The sequence below is a fragment of the Orycteropus afer genome, unplaced genomic scaffold (genome assembly GCF_000298275.1).
Source record: "Orycteropus afer afer isolate SDZICR_OR568_19922 unplaced genomic scaffold, OryAfe1.0 scaffold00646, whole genome shotgun sequence".
NCBI lineage: Eukaryota > Metazoa > Chordata > Mammalia > Tubulidentata > Orycteropodidae > Orycteropus > Orycteropus afer.
The window spans coordinates 464,990-472,010 of NW_006922233.1; positions in this window are offsets into that span (position 1 = coordinate 464,990).

The window sequence follows — 7,021 nt, forward strand, 5'->3', positions numbered from 1 at the left end:
TGGATGCACTTGGAGGACATTATGCTGAGTGAAATAAGTCAATTACAGAAGGACAAATATAGTATTAGTTCATTGTTATGGAGGGAAACTTTCTTTGTTGGTTGTCAGGGGTGGGAGGGGAGAGGCAGGAACACTGCAAAAAAATGCATTGACCCATTTCACTTTAGTTTTGTGTATAAATTATATTTCAATAAAATGCATTAAAAAAAAAAAAGAATGTAAAGACACTATCTTTAAAATCCATTCTATCCCATAGAAAGCATTTTTTATTTTTGAATCTGTAAGCAATCTTCAAGGACTACTTCAAATAACTATCTGATATTACATTTTCCTTGCTACCAGACTGCCTTATAAACTCCAGGAAACACAAGCCAAATACACCTAGCATTTCTTCCCAACCTCCTTTCACTCAGTATAAAGAAAAAACCCACTGTCATCGAGTTGATTCCGATTTATAGCAACCCATATTAGATTTTCAAGGCTGTAAATCTGCAGGAAAGTAGATTGTCTCATCTTCCTTCTGCAGAGTAGCTGGTTTTAAAGGCTAATTTTCTGTTTAGGTGTCATTTGTCATTTAGCCTTAGGCCCGGCACCAACATAATAGAGAAGGGAACAAAAAAAAAAAAAAAGCTAAAAAATATCCACAAAGTTATATACTCTCCACAGCTGTGATCACTAGAGATAAATTAAATCTATATAGGACGTGAGGAAGCATGGTGGGTTTAGAGCAGCCTCAGGGGACCAGAAGGAAGCAAGGTGGTGCAGCAGGTTTGGAGCAGCCTGAGGTGGCTGGGAAGGAAGTGAGGTGGTGTAGCAGGTTTGGAGTCCTTGAAAGAGATGTGAAGTGAGCAGACCAGTTTGGAACAACTAAGGGAGATGAACTTGTCTGTCTGTCATACTGTGGTAGCTGCTAAGAGACACAGAAGGAGAAAAGGCCCTCAACTTCTCAAAGAATTAGCCTGTGAAAACCTTATGAATAGAAGCGAAACACTTTCTGATGTTTTTGTTCTTAGATGCCATCAAGACATTTCTAATAGCGACCTCATGTACAGCAGACCGAAACACTGACCAGTCCTTTGCCAACCCCATGGCATTTGTTATACTCAAGTCCTTTGTTGCAGCCACTGTGTCAAACAATCTTGTTGAAGGCCTTCCCCTTTTCTGTTGTCCCTCCACTTTGCCAAGCATGATATCCTTCTCCAGGGAATGGTCCCTTCTTACAAGATGACTAAAATAGGTGAGACAAAGTCTGGGCATTCTCACTTTCAAGGAGCATTCTGGCTGCACTTCTTCCAAGACAGATTTGTTAGTTCCTTTAGCAATCCGTGGTACTTCCAGCATTCTTTGCCAACACCACAACAAAAGCATCAAACATTCTTCAGTCTTCCTTATTCAGTGTCCAGCTCTCATATGCATATGAGGTAAATGAATATATCATGGCTTGTGTCAAGAGCATCTTTATTCAAGGAATCATCCTTGCTCCTCAGCACTTGAAAGAGGTCCTTTACAGCATATATTTGCCCAATGTTATAAAACATTTAATATCTTGTTGCTGCTTCCATTGGTGTTGATTGAAGAAATAAGTAATATGAAGTCTTTGACATCTTCAGTCTTTTCTCCATTTATCATGATACTGCTTATTGGTCCCATTTTGAGGATTTTTGTTTTCTTTATATTGATGTGTAATACATACAGCAGACAGCAGTCTTTAATCTTCATCAGTAAGTGTTTCAACTCATCCTCACTTTCAGCAAGCAAAGTTGTGTCATCTGCATAATTCAGGTTGTTAATGACTCTTCCTCCAGTCCTAATGCCACATTCTTCTTCATATAGTCCAGCTTCCCAGATTATTTCTTCAGCATACAGATTGAATAAGTATGGTTAAAGGGCACAACCATGACACACTCCCTTCTTTATTTTAAACCATGCTGTGTCCCCTCCTTCTTTTCAAAAGACAGCCTTTTGGTCTATGTACAAGTTCCTCATGAGCACAATTAAGAGTTCTGGAACTTCCATTCTTCTCAATGTTGTCCAATAATTTGTTATGATCCAAACAATCTAAAGCTTTTGCATAGTCAATAAAACACAAGTAAACATTTCTGGTATTCTTTGCTTTGAGCCAAGATCTATCTGACATCACCAATGATATCCCTTATTCTACTTCTTCTGAATCTAGCTTGCATTTCTGGACATTCTCTGTCAATATACTGCTGCAACTGTTTTTTGAATTATTTTCAGTAAGATTTTACTTGTGTGCAATATTAATGATATTGTTTGATTATTTCCACATTCTGTGGGACCACCTTTCTTTGGAATAGGTACAAATATGTATCTCTTCCAGTCAATTGGCCAAGTAGCTGTCTTCTAAATCTCTTGGCATAGCCAAGAAAGTTCCTCTAGTATGGAATCCTTTGTTGAAATCTCTCAATGAATATTCCCTCAATTCCTGGAGCCTTGTTTTTTGCCATTCCCTCAATGCAGCTTCAACTTCTTCCTTTAGTACCACTGGTTCTTGATCATATGCCACCTCCTTAAATGGATGAACATCAACCAATTCTTTTTGGTACAGTGACTCTGTTTATTCTTTCCATCTTATTTTGATGTTTCCCGCAACATTAAATATATTGCCCATCAAATCTTTCAATATTTCAACTTGAGGCTTAAATTTCTTCTTTAGATCTTTCACCTTGAGCAATGCTGAGGGTATTCTTCCTTTTTGGCTTTTTAACTGATTCTTTGCACATTCATTATAACAATTGACTTTGTCATCTTGACCTGCTCTTTAAAATCTTCTGTTTAGCTCTTTTATCTTGTCATTTCTTCCATATGCTTTAGTATTCTTTGTTCAAGCACAAATTTCAGAGACTCTTCTGATATCCATTTTGGTCTTTTCTTCCATTCCAGTCTTTAATGACTTCTTGATTTTTTCGTAGATGGTACTCTTGATGTCATCCCACAGTTCCTCTGGTTTTCGGTCACTAATGTTCAATACATCAAATCTTTTCTTTAAATGGACTCTAAATCCAGGAGGGATATGATCAAGTTGCATATCGGCTCTTATGAACTTATTTTCATTGTCTTCAACTTCACCTTGTACTTGTAAATGAGCAGTTGATGGTTGGTTCTACAATCAGTGCCTGGCCTTGTTTTGGCTGAAGATAATTTCTCCATCACCTCTTGCCACAGATATACTCAATCTGATTCCTATCTGGTGAAGTTCACATGTATAGCCACCATTTATCTGGTTGAAAAAAGGTATTTGCATTGAATAAGTCATTGGCCTTGCAAAACCCTATCATGCTATTTCCAGCATTATTTCTATCTCCAAGGCCAACTTTTCCAACTACCAGTGACTCTTCTTTGTTTCCAACTTCTGCATTCAAGTCACCAGTGATAATCAGCACATCTTGATTGCATATTTGCTCAATTTCAGACTGCAGAAATTGATAAAAATCTTCACTTTCCTCATCTTTGGCTTTGGTGGCTGATTTGTAAATTTGAATAATAATAGTATTAACTGGCTTTCCTTGTGGGTGGATGGACATTATTCTTTCATTGACAGTATTGTACTTCAGGATAGATCTTGAAATATTCTTTATGACAATGAATGCCACTGTTTCCTCTTCAAGTTATCATTTCTGGAATATTGGATCATATGGTTTTCTGATTCAAAATGTCCAAAACTGGTCCATTTCAGCTCACTAATGCCTAGGATAGGAGCTCTGGTAGCGTAGTGCCTAAGGCACTTGACTACTAACCAGAAGGCTGGCGGTTCAAACCCACCAGCCGCTCTTTGGAAGGAAGGTTGGACAATCTACTTCCATAGTGATACTGTCTCAGCAACTCAAGGAGGGGTTGCTATGAGTCAGTCTAACTTGATGGCACATAACAACAAAACGAATGCCTAGGATATCAATCTTTATGTATTCCATACTTTGTGCATTCCTTGTTCCTATTATCAATGGATGTTGGTAGGTATTTCTTCTTGTATTGAGCCATGCCACTTCCACTGATGGAGGCCCCAAGACCTCTACTTTATCCATATTATTAAGGTAGGCCCTACTCTGATAATGCAGCTCTTTCCCAGTCATATTTTGAGTGCCTGCCAACCTGAGGAGCTCATCTTCCAGCATGTATCAGACAATGTTTCAGGGTTATTCATAAAATTTTCCAATAATATATCAGACAGTGTTTCACTACTCTTCAAGGTTTTTCACTCACCAATTCTTTGAAAAGTGGATGGCCTTTTCCTTCTTCTGAATCTATCACAGTCCGGAAGCTCTACCAAACCTGGTTCACCATAGGTACCCCTGCTGGCACATCCTCCAGCCTTACAGCAACAAGCAAGCCACCATAGTATGAAAAAAACAACAGGCAATTTCATCTCCCTTAGCTGTTCCAACCACTCTGTTCACCTCCTGGGCTACCTCCTACCTGTTCCTTCCAGCCCTGTCTGCTACTGCTCCCTGCCACCTGGGCTGTCACTCTCCTGCCTTATCTGTTCTGGCTGCCAGCCCTGCCTGCCTCTGCTCCCTGCTGCCACATTGTGTGATATATTTCTGAAAAAGTTTATAAATAGCCCTGAAACATTGTAGAATATTGTGCCAGAAAATGAGCCCCTCAAGTCAGAAGAAACTCAAAATATGACTGGGAAGAGCTGTCTCCTCAGAATAGAGACAATCTTAATGATATGGATAGAGTATAGCTTTTGAGACCTCCATTTGCTGATGTGGCATCAGTCAATATGAGAAAAAAAAAGCTGCAACCCTCTAATAATAATCAGAACATGGAACATATGAAGTATGAATCTAAGAAAATTGGAAGTTGTCAAAAATGAAACAGAACACATAAAGATCAATATCCTAGGCATTAGTGAACTGAAATGGACTTGTTTTGGCCATTTTAAATCAGATAATCATATGATCTACTATTCTAGGAATGACAAAAGACAAAATGAGAAAAGGAATGGGATGACATTCATCATCACAAGGAATGTATCAAGATCTACCCTGAAGTGCAATGCTATCAGTGATAGGATAACATCCATATGCCTACAAGGAAGAACAGTTAATACTACTATTCAAATCTGTGCACCAACTACCAAAGCCAAAAATAAGGATATTGAAGATTTTTACAAAGTTCTACAGTCAGAAATTGACTGAACATGCAATCAAGATGTGTTTATTATCGCTGGTGATTGGAATGCCAAAATTGGAAACAAAGAAGAATCATTGGTAGTTGGAAAAACATGGCCTTGATAATAGAAGTGTTGCTAGAGCTCACATGATAGAATTTTGCAAGAACAATGATTTATTAATTGCAAATACCTTTTTCCAGCAACACAGATGGTGACTATACATGTGGACTTCATCAGAGGGAGTACACAGGAATCAGATTGACTGCATCTGTGGCAAGAGGGGACGGAGGAGCACAGTATCTTCAGCCAAAACAAGGCAAGGAGCTAACTGTGGAACTGACAATCAACTGCTCATACCTATGTTCAAGTGGAAAATGGTAGACAATGAAAAGAAACCCATGAGAGCCAAAATATGGCCTTGATTATATCCCTCCTGAATTTAGAGACCATCTAAAAAAATAGATTTGATGCACTGAACACCAATGACTTAAAACCAGAAGAATTGTGAGATGATATCAAGTACAACATTCATGAACAAAGCCAAATGTTATTTAAAAAAAAAAAAAAGGAAGAAGGGAAAAGAACAAAAAAGATGTTAGAAGGGACTCTGAAACTTGCCTTTGAAGGGAGAGTAGCTAAAGCAAATGGAAGAAATGACAAGAAAAAGACCTAAACAGAGGATTTCAAAAAGCAGGTTGAGAAGATACTATAATTAAATATTCAAAGACCTGGAGTTAGAAAACCAAAAGGGAAGAACATGCTCTACATTTCTCAAGCTGGAGGAATTGAACAGGAAATTTAAACCTCAAATTGCAATACTGAAATATTCTATGGGCAATGTATTGAATGATGCAGAAAACAATAAAAGAAGGTGGAAGGAATACATAGAGCCACTGTACCAAAAAGAATTTGTTGATGTTCAGACATTTCAGGAGGTGGCATGTGACCAAGAACTAATGGTATTGAAGGAACAAAACAAAGCTGCACTAAAGGAATTGGTGAAAATCAAGGTTCCAGGAGTTGATATAATGCCCATTGAGGTGTTTCAACAAACAGATGCCATGCTGGAGGCACACACTTGGCTATTCCAAGAGATTGGGAAGACAGCTACCTGGTCCCCTGACTGAAAGAGACCTGTATTTGTACCCATTACAAAGAAAAGTGATCCCACAGAATGTGGAAATTATTGAACAACATCACTAATATCACACACAAGTAAAATCTTACTGACAATAATTGAAAAATGGTTGCAGGAATATATTGACAGAGAATTTCCAGAAATGCAAGATGGATTCAAAAGAGGATGAGAAATGACCAATATCACTGGTCATGGAAGATGGACCTTGGCTGTAAGCAAAGAATACCAGAAAGTTGTTTACCTGTGTTTCATTGACTGTGAAAAAGCATTTGAATATGGGAATCATAACAAATTATGGATAACCTTGAGAAGAATGGAAATTCCAGAACATTTAATTGTACTCATGAAGCACCTGTGCATAGACTAGGAAGCTATTGTTCGAATAGAACAAGAGGATACTGCATGTTTTAAAGTTGGGAAGAGAGTTTCTCAGGGTTGTATCTTTTCACTACACATATTCAATTTATATGCTGGACAAATAATCCAGGAAGCTGGACTATATGAAGAATATAGCCTCAGGATTGTAGGGAGGCTCATAACAACCAGCAGTATGCAAATGACACTACCTTGTGTGCTGAAAATGAAGATGATTTGAAGCACTTATTGATGAACATTGAAGACTACAGTCTGCCTTGTGGATTGCACTTCAGTATAAAGAAAACAAAAATCCTCACAACTGGACAAGAAAAGCAGCATCATGATATGATGTCATGTTGTCAAAGACTTCATATAATTGGTTCTACAGT